At 39.9% G+C, this 13,453-nt stretch overlaps 1 pseudogene; it reads right to left on the bottom strand.

Annotated features, from left to right (window-relative positions):
* Nucleotides 1-1,427: 1,427 nt before the first annotated feature.
* Nucleotides 1,428-1,917, bottom strand: LOC145526365 (small COPII coat GTPase SAR1B pseudogene; annotated as a pseudogene).
* Between the last annotated feature and the right edge of the window lie 11,536 nt (nucleotides 1,918-13,453).

Below are 13,453 nucleotides of genomic sequence, written 5' to 3'. Positions count from 1 at the left end.
GAAGGACATAGAAGCCTGTTGTGCTGCAGTCTATGGGGTTGCAAAGAGTCGGACACCACTTAGCGACTGAACAGCAACTATGTTGTTAACTCCGATTCAAGATTTTCTTGAAACAAAAGAATGTTTGCCAAATTTTCAGTAGTGGAAGAGAAAACGTGGCAGTTATTGATTTATGTTTTCTCAGTCATGTCATACTGCATATGAACAAGCAGAACTTGAAGCTCCAAGGAACAGAACAGCTTATTTGTAACCTAGATCTGTAGATATGAGAATTAATGTTGATATTGAAATTTTTCATAATACTAGTCAATAATGATTTTATACATTTTTCTAATATGAATTCATATGCAGAGTATTTTAATTACAACTGAAAGTGTGATGTAAATTGGCTGATAGAAATTCAAAAGTTGAAAACACTTTGTTGCTAATATTAAATTTAGAGTTTCCTTCTTTCCCCTCCAACTTTGTTGAGATATAATTAACATATAACATTGTGTGAGTTTAATGTGTACACTGTGATTACCACAATAAGGTTAGTTAACACATCTATCACTTGACATAAATAATGTTTTTTTGAGGGTTTGTTGTTGAGAACATTGAAGATCCAGTCTGTTAGCAACTTTCAAGTGTACAATACAGTATTATTGATGATAGTCACCACACATCAGATCCTCAGAGCTTGTTCATTTTATAACTGGAGATTTGTACAGTTTGACCAACAGGGTTGCTTTCAATTTATGCAATTCTCCATTGAATTTGAAGTAAACATTAATTGTCTTCTTAGTGAATTTACTAAACTTTGACATCATTTTGAAATTGATATGCTTTTAAGGATGCTGAACCTTACAGTTTGTTTTATTGCATGATGCTTGCATAAGAAAAAGTATCGAAAACTCTAAGATACCCTATAACCATCAATCAGCTAATTATTAATTCTACACTAAAGCTAGGCAGACATATAATCTTAAATTTAAAACCTAGTTCCAAAAAAAAGTAGACAAAAATTTAACATGATTCACTTTTCAATATGGCTATATTTGTAGTTTCATGTTGTTAATTAGTGTTTCAAATGTACTGCTGGAAAGTTGCTCTTTATACTGTGAATATTGCTAGGATAATATCAGATTATAAGCTGTAAAAACTAATTATTTTTATGGAATGATAAAGCTAACGTTGTGATAATCAGTTTTCAATTCACACACAAATTAAGTTGATGTAACAGTAATAATCTAAATAACCTTCTTATAACCAACAAAATTCTACTGAGTTCAAGTTATACATGTTGCCTGATCAGATCTCCGAGTAGGACTGAATAGTGAGACCTGGCAGCATTCAGGCTGGTGTTAAGAACCTGTGCGTGCAGCCAACACCTTCTCAGTAACCATGTCTTTTGAGCGCACTGTACTTGAAAACTTACAGGTCAGCGTTCAGCTCTTTCCTGTTGTCTGACCATATAAACCAAACATCTCTCATAACCTCTCTTCATCGATGGCTTCAAGTCTGTTGATCTCATTCCCAAGATTCGGTATAGTCACATTAGAAGCGGTTTCGACTGTCATTAGCAAATCGAGTTCTTCTTTTGATTCTAACAGCCTTTCATGATCTGCACAGCCCACCAGAAATGTAACGCCGTTGATGGCAGGAAGGTAGTTTTTCCATATTCTTTGAGCTTGAACATACTCACCACATTAAAAGTTGCAAAGGTCATGCCAGCAGTGGTTAGTTCTTCTAAGGGGGATGTAACACTGGGGACATGTGTCCATGTCTGTCATCTTTTAGCATATACAGTAATGTTGTTTTTCTCATGTTGTCCAATCCAAAAAATACCAAATTGCCAGTTTTCTTTTATAACCCTAAAAAATGTAGCACTCTGCTGAAACCACTGTGTATCCAATCAAAGAGGAAGGATCTGTCCATATTTTAGCGTCTGAGACTGAAGAGAACGCTATTCCTTGCTTGGTACTGGCCCCGCACCCTCTGAGACTGGACTGCAAAGTGTAATGGCTACTTGATAAGCTTTTGCTTAAAAGTCAAATCAGTTCTTCTTGGAAAAGAGGAACGAGTTTTGTCAATGTACATGTGAATACTGAAAGAAAAGGACTTTCCGTATTCAATTTAGTTACTTGAAAATGTTTAAGTATGCTTTTCTCTGTAAAAAATATGGCTACTAGGACATTTTAAATTATATATATGGCTAAGATTATATTTTCATTGGACAGCATGAGTCTAAGGATCTTGTCATGATCGATGTTGAAGTGTCAAGAACTCACCTTTTCATACATACAAGGGAGTGTGCTGCTACTTCAAAGGACCAGAGGCGGAGTAGACAATTTTATTCATTTGCAGTTCTGTTGGATTGTCATCTCAAAAGTGAGGTGCGGTATTGCGCTGATACATTATTAACAATTGGTTCTTGGGGTAAAAAAAAAAATCCCTGCTTTCTACCATTATCTAGTTTCCATAGTATAAATGTTTCCATCAAAGCCCATTTCAAGCTACCAACTGGACATCACTGAGAGTCTGGAAGAAGTACTGATAAATTGGCTCTGGCCAGCAGGTTCAGCCAGCTTCAGTCCACCACTAGCTGGGACTATCTATTATTCATCATTGTTTCTGCAGTAGCTTGCATAATCAACGAAGAGTAAGCCCATTTTAAGTATAGTACTTGTTGAATGAACAAATATTTCTGCTAGCCACAAATCTCCTGTTGTTTCAGTTTTCCCCTGATCCTTTAATCTTTCTGAAATGTACATTCCTAAAGGTGGAGGTAAATGTACAACTACAGCATTCTCTTTCTTGGCCCTTGTAATGAATGTGTTGTGCTGTCCAGATCTCCCTTAGCTCTGAGTCATTCGTTACCCTGATGGTTGGGAGTATTACCTGATGGTGCTCAGCTGAAACTCTCTGTAACGTCTCTACAAGTCTGAAAGAAGCTGCCTCTCCAATGGTTTCCCAAGCAGCTCTCCGCACCTAATGACTGGTTAATGCGGGAGTCCAGTTCTGGCCTCTTCAGTTAGAGACATTTTGGAAGAACCATCCAAGTTTCAGAATTTCCTGTAAGACCTGCCATAAACCCTGTTGCAACTGCGTTATGAGTCAGTTTATACCTCTGCTCAGCACTGCTTCATTCATTCCTTTATGGGCACAGTCTTTGAAATCACTGCGCCATATTCCACCTGCACACTGTCTCCAATGCAAGGTCTACTTGGCCAGAGAATGTAACCTACAACAGGCACAACAAAAATCACCTGACAACTTTGCTCCTTTGACTCAAGGTCCATGTTATTTTTAACTTCATCAACCAGTTCTTACATGTTGGTTATCAAGGCCAGATCTTGCCACTTCCTCTAGCTTATAGAGAGGAAATTTATAAGCAAGCTAAGTTAAGAAGTTCTATTTGAAAAGATTTCTAAGAATTTTCATTGTAGTCACATTTAAAAGCATGAGTTTGCTGTCTGAAGAGTAGGAATCCTTATAACTAATATGTTTTATTAGCTTTGGTATACTACTTGAAATGTTGTGATTTATACTATATTGTTGTAGAAAATATCGACTTGTTACAATGGTTGACCTCAGCTCCATTCAGCATTTTTGCATCATCAGAACAACAAGAATAACTGCCCAAAGTTGAGGTGCTCATATCAGTTCGGTTCAGTCGCTCAGTTGTGTCCGCCTCTTTGCGACCCCATGAATTGCAGCACGCCAGGCCTCTCTGCCCATCACCAACTCCCAGAGTCCACCCAAACCCATGTCCATCGAGTTGGTGATGCCATCCAACCATCTCATCCTCTGTCGTCCCCTTCTCCTCCTGCCCCCAATCCCACCCAGCATCAGGGTCTTTTCCAATGAGTCAGCTCCATGCATGAGGTGGCCAAAGTATTGGAGCTTCAGCTTCAACATCAGTCCTTCCAATGAACACCCAGGATTGATCTCCTTTAGGATGGATTGATTGGATCTCCTTGCAGTCCAAGGGACTCTCAAGAGTCTTCTCCAACACCATAGTTCAAAAGCATCAATTCTGTGGCGCTCAGCTTTATTCATCATCCAACTCTCACATCCATACATGAACACTGGAAAAACCATAGCCTTGACTAGACAGACTTTTGTTCGCAAAGTAATGTCTCTGCTTTTCAATATGCTATCTAGGTTGGCCATAACCTTCCTTCCAAGGAGTAAGCGTCTTTTAATTTCATGGCTGCAATCACCATCAGCAGTGATTTTGGAGCCCCCCAAAATAAAGTCTGACACTGTTTCCACTGTTTCCCCATCTATCTGCCATGAAGTGATGGGACCAGATGCCATGATCTTACTTTTCTGAACGTTGAGCTTTAAGCCAACTTTTTCACTCTCCTCTTTCACTTTCATCAAGAGGCTCTTTAGTTCTTCACTTTCTGCCATAAGGGTGGTGTCATCTGCATATCTGAGGTTATTGATATTTCTCCCAGCAATCTTGATTCCAGCTTGTGTTTCTTCCAGCCCAGCGTTTCTCATGATGTACTCTGCATAGAAGTTAAATAAGCAGGGTGACAATATACAGCCTTGACGTACTCCCTTTCCTATTTGGAACCAGTCTGTTGTTCCATGTCCAGTTCTAACTGTTGCTTCCTGACCTGCATACAGGTTTCTCAAGAGACAGGTCAGATGGTCTGGTATTCCCATCTCTTTCAGAATTTTCCACAGTTTATTGTGATCTACACAGTCAAAGGCTTTGGCATAGTCAATAAAGCAGAAATAGATGTTTTTCTGGAACTCTCTTGCTTTTTCGATGATCCAGCAGATGTTGGCAATTTGATCTCTGGTTCCTCTGCCTTTTCTAAAACCAGCTTGAACATCTGGAAGTTCATGGTTCACATATTGCTGAAGCCTGGCTTGGAGAATTTTGAGCATTACTTTACTAGCATGTGAGATGAGTGCAATTGTGCGGTAGTTTGAGCATTCTTTGGCATTGCCTTTCTTTGGGATTGGAACGAAAAATGACCTTTTCCAGTCCTGTGGCCATTGCTGAGTTTTCCAAATTTGCTGGCATATCGAGTGCAGCACTTTCACAGCATCACCTTTGAGGATTTGAAATAGCTCAACTGGAATTCCATCACCTCCACTAGCTTTGTTCATAGTGATGCTTTCTAAGGCCCACTTGACTTCACATTCCAGGTAGTTCTATTCAATTATTGCATAAAATTCTATAGACCATTTTGAAGAAGTCCATCGCATGACTCAGATTTTTTTTTTCCTTCACATTGCCCTTGCCACAGGTTAAATTGCATTTTCCTAATTTGATCTGCTGCTGCTGCTGCTGCTAAGTCGCTTCAGTCGTGTCAGACTCTGTGCGACCCCATAGATGGCAGCCCACCAGGCTCCTCTGTCCCTAGGATTCTCCAGGCAAGAATACTGGAGTGGGTTGCCATTTCCTTCGCCAAATTTGATCTGCAGACTAAAACAAAAGGAAGCTACGTGAAATGAAATAATAAGAACTTGCTTTATTTTCTAACTTCTGATCTTTATTAATCATAAATGAACATTACCTTCTAAACACTTAAAAATCATTTTGTCAACATATTTGCCAAATATACTGAGGAATAGTCTCTTATTTATTATACTTTTTTTTCCTATAGTACCAGATATAAGACTACAATTGAGTAAAATATGTCAAAATGTTCTTCATAAACTCCCTTTATCAACACAACAGCTCCAAATCTAACGTTTACTCTCATTGTCATAATTACAGAGAAACTTACAGAGAAATCAAAGTTTTAATTGGTTGTTGTGCAAGTGAAATGAAAGTGAAAGTCGCTCAGTCATGTCCAGACTCTTTGCTACTGCCATGGACCATACAGTCCATGGAATTCCCCAGGCCAGAATACTGGAGTGGGTTGCCATTTCCTTCTCCAGGAGATCTTCCCAACCCACGAACCGAACCAGGGTCTCCTGTATTGCAGGTGGATTCTTTACCGGCTGAGCTACAAGTGACTTTTCAAATATGTCTAATGTAGTGATCCAAGGAGAAAAGAACAGATAAAACCAAGAAGGGTCTTTCGATGCTGGAATGGAGAAACCAGAGCCTTATCGTCCTTTCCTCCCCCATGCTGTAATTGTTAACGGATTTCAGGTCCTCCTGAGCAGTATAACCTGTCTCCCCTGCTACCCCATAGGGAAAAGGTATTTGTCTTACTCTTCCCCCCACCCAGTATACATGCCTCATCCAATCAGCAAATGACCCACAAGACCCCTATCCCACTCCGTGTACCCTGGCTATAAAAGTGGACTAAGGACTCCTGTTCGAGGTTGGTTCTCCCTTGAGCTGGCCTGCTATTCTAACAGCATCTCCCACTCTAATAAACTTTATTTCCTTCTCATTCTGTCTCATATCTGGAAATTCTTTTCCAACCCGCACCCAGACCACAACATCTAATAAGAAATAGTCTGTTATTGAATAGTCCATGGTGGTTTCTACTTGCTTATGGCCATCTTAAACTACTGAACCTCAGGCTAGGTGTCTTTCAATCTTTCTGGAAAGTCTCAGCCATAACCTGTCTATTGGATTTTCCTGTCTCTTTATTGGGCTTCTCAGGTGGCATTAGTGGTAAAGAACCCACCTGCCAATGCAGGAGACATAAGAGACACAGGTTTGATCCCTGGGTCCGGAAGATCCCCTGGAGGAGGGCACAGCAACCCACTCTAGTGTTGTTGCCTGGAGAATCCCATGGACAGAAGATGTGTGCAGACCACAGGCCATAGGGTCAAAAAGAATCAAACTTGGCATGCAAGCACATCTCTTTATTATCTCTTACTGAATCTTGAATTAGACAAATATAGAGCCTGCCCTCCATGTCTAACATTTTCATTTTTTCACTTCATCTCTTTATGCTCCAACTTACCAGTTTCCACAAGCTGCTTATCCAGGTCACTAAATATTTCTTCATCAGCAGTTTGAATATTTCATGAAGTTTTTAATTTCCATGATTATTTTTCAACTTCTAGAAGTTCTACTTTGTTCTTTTACAAATCTTCCTCTTCATTTTTAAAATAAGCTCTTACTCCTGTCAGTTTAAAAAATAGTCACAACCTAGAAGTTGAGAGTTATGTTTTATTTGGTAGAAATTTTTAGGACTTAAGCCCAGGAGGCAACATTTCAAGTAACCCTGAGAGAACTGCATGGGGGGGGGGCGGGGGCAGGGAGGAGCCAGCAACAGAGGGCTGGTAGTCTGAACACCAAAAGATTTTTGTTAATTAAAGAAAGCCAGGTAACCCAAGCTAAGGAATTTAGCTATTTTCTATGTATGGGAAGATGCAGGAGTCTGGGCTCACTGAAATCATTCCTTTCATATGCAGCTCAGCTCTTGGGGCCAGTCTCCTGTGTTTTCACAGTCTGAGCTCCCTTGGGGCTCACTGTAGGGAGTGGCTGCAGTCTGATGGCTGCTAGATCACAGGTATTCTTCTCCTTGTTGAGTTCCCTCAGGGCTCACATTGGAGGGCTGCAATCACTGACCGAGACATCATTGTTTACTGATACGGCAGGAAATATTCCATCTCTCACTCTTTACTCAGGTTTTCAACTCCTTCTTTTATTTCTTTAAACATCTTAGGTGTTTAAGAATTAATTAAAATTAGATATCTTTAGTTCAGTTCAGTTCAGTCGCTCAGTCGTGTCCGACTCTTTGCGACCCCATGAATCGCAGCATGCCAGGCCTCCCTGTCCATCACCAACTCCCGGAGTCCACCCAAACCCATGTCCATTGAGTTGGTGATGCCATCCAACCATCTCATCCTTTGTCGTCCCCTTCCCCTCCTGCCCCCAATCCTACCCAGCATTAGGGTCTTTTCCAATGAGTCAACTCTTCACATGAGGTAGCCAAAGTATTGGAGTTTCAGCTTCAACATCAGTCCTTCCAATGAACACCCAGGATTGATCTCTTTTAGGATGGATTGATTGGATTAGGTATCTAATTAAATATCTTAGATATTTGGTGACTCTAATACGTCTTGTGACTTTTATGTGTAAACTTATTTGTTGGGGCTCTATCAACATTTTTTTGAGACCCAGTTTGAAGATGCAGTCCTTCAGAAAGAAGTTGAGTTTGCCTCTGTTATGTAGTCTGTTATATTTTAAATAGGTATATAATGTTTCATGGTCTAGACATATAATTTATTTAGTCATTTCTCCACTGGCAGAGGGGCCCCAGTGGCGCAGTGGTAAGAATCCATCTGCCAATGCAGGAGACGTAGAAGATGTGGGTTCAGTCCCTGGGTAGGGAAGATCCCCTGGAGGAGGAAATGGTAACTCACTCCAGTAGTTTTGCCTGGGAAATCCCATGGACAGAGGAGTCTGGTGGGCTACAGTCCATGGGGTTGCAAAGAGTTGGAAATGACTGACTGAGCACAAGCTAAGGGCAGAGATCATGGGATGGGGCATGAAAACACTGTGTTTCTTCTATTTAGTTTGGATTACATTTTGAGGTTCCCCCCCCCAGTTGAAGTGATAAATTACTGTGAAACACTGATACAACCTAACACATCCCTGTGACTAATGGTATAAGTACGACACTAATTTGGCTGAGAAACATCATTCTCAAAACAACTGTATTAATTACCTATTCTGAAAATGTGAAGAACTGTCATGTCTTTATGTCAGATGGCATCAACCTCTCATAGTAAGAACCAAACTGACTCTATGTGTCAGAAACTTTTTGAAGTATCTCATAAATATCAAATCATCTAATCTTTGCAACACTCTTAAAAGGTGTGTACTACTACTATGCCAATATTACAGCTGGAGGGTAATGGGTAACTTGCTCTAGGCACCACTGTGTTAGGCTTTCTAGAAGCAGAAGCTAGCACCAAGATTCGGGAACACACAATCTCCTGAGAGTGTGCCTACCACTCTTCGAGAAAGCCTGATGTGAACTGGGCCGGGGTATAAGCTGAGCCTTAGCCTGACCCACTGTGCGGGGGGCAGGGAATGGCAATGATAGCAGCTGTGGTAGTGGTCTCAGAGTCTCGTCAACCAAGGGCGAGACGCCAAAGTAGGTCACAGGGGCAAGCTGTTAGCAGCTCTTCACCACCTGGGGTTTAGGGGCACAGGGAGGTAAGGGGGATATGGGATGAGTACCAGCAAGGTCTGCTGTAGCCACATAGCTTGGAGGGGAAAGTGGGGTTCAAAGCCAGATCATCTGGCTCCAGAGTTCTACTACTGCCACTACAGAGCCTCCTGCGAACTGTGTCTGCTGCCTTCACACACCTCAACGCTGCCCATCAAGAAGACCTTGACTTGCCAAGCCAAGCACTGCCTCTGGTTTCCTAGAGGAATAAGAGCTTTTCATTTGGAGAAAAGTGTGTGCCGATTTAAATCAGAGGTTGCAAGACAAATTCAACTGCCTTGTTTCCATTGCCCCCAATTCAAAAGGCCCATTAAATGCGCCTGCCCGGGGCCAGGACGAGCGTACCCGAACCTCAGAGGAGAACCTCCGTTGGCTTGGCGCAGCGCCACAGAGAGAAGGCTATGATCCTACACCCTTTCTTCAGACAGCAGAGAATCTGCTGGGCCCTAAGAAGCCTGGCATTTTCTTATGTTCCTCTTCCTATACCTTATCAGTGGAGAATATGGTAGAATGAGGGAGGGAGACATCTGGAACTGCTCACTTCAGCCTTTAAAGCTTCTGGGACTTAGGAATGTACTCAAACCTACACAGGCATGGAGTCAGCCGTGGAAGGCTGGAAAGTTTTGAGAATGGGGGAACGAGGCAACACTCGAGTCCTCCTATATACTTAGAGCTCTTGGCATAACATCTCTCTCCTGAAACCTCTGCCAGTCTTCTGAGCCTAGTTCATTGGTACCAAACAAGCTTCCCAGTTCTGAGAGTGCTAGTTCCTAGCTACCATAGGGGGACTGTCAGCCCCAACATTTTCACTGTGCTAGTTTGGCTCCTGGAATAATTGGTTGGGTCCTAGGGAAGACACTTAGTGGTTTTCAGCCTTCTAACATGAATTGACCTGCTTTATCTCTCCATACACCAAACCCCAAAGCTGTGGGAGCCACTAAATGCTTTACCTGTGACCTACTCCAGAGCTTGGCTGATGTGAGTCTGGGGCCACTTCCACAGCTGCTATTGTTCTAAAAATTCTGCCAGTAAGTAATATTTATTTACTTTATGTGATCAAATGTAGTTTAAGTCTACATTGCCACGTGTTTCCCTTCGTTCAACTACACAGTAAGTAAATTGCTGACTTTTAATTAATTCTTCTCTACCAAATGTAAGTATTTTGTTCTAGTTATATCCTACATAATCTTGGTATCTCAATTATCTTATTGCCATTTTTTCCCCCTTATTGCTCTTCTTTTCCAGCCTCAATTCAAAAATCCTAAACAAGACACTAGGAAATTAAATCCTGCTAAGTCACTTCAGTCGTGTCCAACTCTGTGCGACCCCACAGACAGCAGCCCACCAGGCTCCCCGTCCCTGGGATTCTCCAGGCAAGAACACTGGAGTGGGTTGCCATTTCCTTCTCCAGTGCATGAAAGGGAAAAGTGAAAGTGAAGTCGCTCAGTCGTGTCCGACCCTTAGCGAACCCATGGACTGCAGCCTACCAGGCTTCTCTGTCCATAGGATTTTTCCAGGCAAGAGTACTGGAGTGGGTTGCCATTTCTTTCTCCGAAATTAAATCCAGGTATATATAATAAGGATATTACATCATGATCAAGTGGCATTTGTCTCAGAAGTGCAAGACTGAAGTAACACATAAATTAATGTAAATCTGCATATTAATAGAATAAAGGACAAAAATATATGGTCATATCTATAGATATAGCTTCTATTTATGATTTTAAAAGACTCAGTAAACTAAGAATAGAAAGATATTTCCTCAATCTAATAAAGAATATCTATGAGAAATCACTTTTTCTCTAAGATCAAGAATAAGGCAAGGAAAAAAAAAAAAGAATAAGGCAAGGAGGTTGACTAATCAATCCTATTCACCATTGTACTAGAGGGCCCAACTTGTACAATAAAGCAAGAAAAAAATAGGAATAAAAATCAGAAAGGAAAAGAGATGATTGTTTCTACAAATAACATTATAGTTTACTGAAGAAAATAAAGAAGAATCTAAGAAATGACTATAGTAAGTGAATTTAGCAAGGTAGATCCTGATTCTTAATTCAGTTTTATTTCTACATACTGACAAGAAGTAACTAAACATGGAATTTAAAAATACTATTAACAATTAAAATCTAAATTTAAATAGTATTTAAAATAACATCAAAAAATGAAATACTTAAGAATAGACAACAAAAGATGAGAAATATCTTCATATTGAAAACAAACAAAAATATTAAAGAAGGCTAGCTGAAGGGATATACCATGCTCATGGATTAAAAGACTCAATAACAATAAAATGTCACTAATTCTCAAACTGATCTATAGATTGAATGTAATGCTAATCAAATTCTCAAGAACTTTAAAAAAGATATTCACAAAATAATTCTAAAAATTATATGAAAATTTAAAGAGCTTAGAATAGCCAAGACAATTTTGAGAACAAAGTTAGAGGACTTATTCTGTCTGATGTCAACACTTACTATAAGGATACAGTGATCAATACAGTATGTTACTGGCAGAGGATAGACAGATTAATAGACCAGAATAGAGTCCAGAAAGAAACCTCCACATGTATGTTCAACTGCTTTTAATTTCTAAAATTGAAAACGTAAAAACTTACAGTGATATAGCATTATATTGGATCTGAAGTTGTTACAGCAATATTATATGAAGTTGCTTCCAGAGAAAGAATGTTTGTTATCATGATTACCCTCAATAAAAAAATTAAGTTGATTACTTAACAAGAGGATGTTGAGAACACACCACTGTTAAAAATTATAAAAGTTCCAAACCAGGAATGGGGTGGAAAACTCTTGCACACACTTCTTATACTTTGTTTGCACATTGCAAATAGAAGAAAAACTGGCAAACTAGAGATAGTAATGGCCACCCTGTCACCTTCCTCAAATATTTCCTTGCTTATTTCTGTCCCTAAAGAATATTTGGAGAAAAAAATATATTTAGTGAAGAAGTTGGGTATTGGGAGGAAAAGGGGTTTTTACACAAAATATTTGGGATAGTCAGTGTTAGAGGAAAATATAAGGTATATAAGGTATGTTACATTATTAAACATTTGGGTGGAGGTTTAGAATAGGGAAGGGCTTCCCTGGTGGCTCAGATGGTGAAGAATCTGCCTGCAATGCAGGAGACCACGGTTCAATCCCTGGGTTGGGAAGATCTCCTAGAGAAGGGAATGGCAACCCACTCCAGTATTCTTGCCTAAAGAATTCCATGGAGAGAGGAGCCTGGTGAACTACAGTCCATGGGGTTGCAAAGAGTCAGACACGACTGAGCGACTAATACTTTCACTTCACTTTCTTAGACTAGAGAAGGCCCAAGCGGATAGACTGACTTCCTTTTTTCCAGTCTAGCAACAAAGATTTATTGAGCACCTTCTGTTTGCAGGTTCCCCTCTAGTATTAGAATAATGTGGTGAGTGAAATAAATACAGTCCTTGATCATAATTATTATTTTAAATTACTTTAAAAAAAGTACTTTAAATTACTTTTAAAAAATTAATAAAGTTGTGCATTTTGCAAAGGAGACATATTCATTTCCTTTAGGCCCTGACAGATCTGACCCCAACTTTCATTACTAATGTGAAGAATGTGGGAATCCTATTAACTAATAGTTCAGTGTTTATTAGGCCATGATCTTTAAATTGGGATAGTGTTCCCTTGGACAGAGTTACCAAGTATTTACAAAAATTTAGTTTTGGGGAAGTGGGAACTCAAATAATTTTAAGGAAATTAACAACCTGATCCTCAGTTTCCACATGTAGTTTTTCCTAAAACAGATGTGAGTGAAAACAAGAGCTGTTAGAGGCACGAGGACTGTTGTGTCTTCCAACCAACCTTTTCGCAATGGTTCTTGCTTCTTAAAGAAAAGACAGGGCCACCTCTCACCCATCTTGGGTTTTAAAATGGTATAATTTTGATCAAGGGTGTAAAATATTCCTGGACGGTCAGAAGTAACTGGTGTTAATGTTGAGAAAAATGAATGAATTTAATATCTGGGTATCAGTTTTGTTCAGTCGCTCAGTTGTGTCCGACTCTTTGCAACCCCATGGACTGCAGAACACCCGGCTTCCCTGTCCATCACCAACTCCTGGAGCTTGCTCAAACTCATGTTGATCAAGTTGGTGATGCCTTATATCTTGGTATAGTCATCAGATAAAATACAGGTATTTTATCAGGTAAAATATAGGTCACCCAGTTAAATTTTAATTCTAGCTAATCAATGATTAATATATTCAATGAATAATATATTGCATGGCACATAACTATACTAAAAAACTATTTGTTGTTTGTCTCAAATTTAAATGTAACTAGGCTTCCTGTATTGCTGACTCTGGCAATCCTATT

Source organism: Giraffa tippelskirchi, chromosome 11, assembly GCF_054371585.1.
Source record: "Giraffa tippelskirchi isolate mGirTip1 chromosome 11, T2T-mGirTip1v1.2.pri, whole genome shotgun sequence".
NCBI classification, from domain to species: domain Eukaryota; kingdom Metazoa; phylum Chordata; class Mammalia; order Artiodactyla; family Giraffidae; genus Giraffa; species Giraffa tippelskirchi.
Note: the sequence above shows the minus strand (reverse complement) of the source record. Positions and strands in the feature narration are given on the sequence as shown.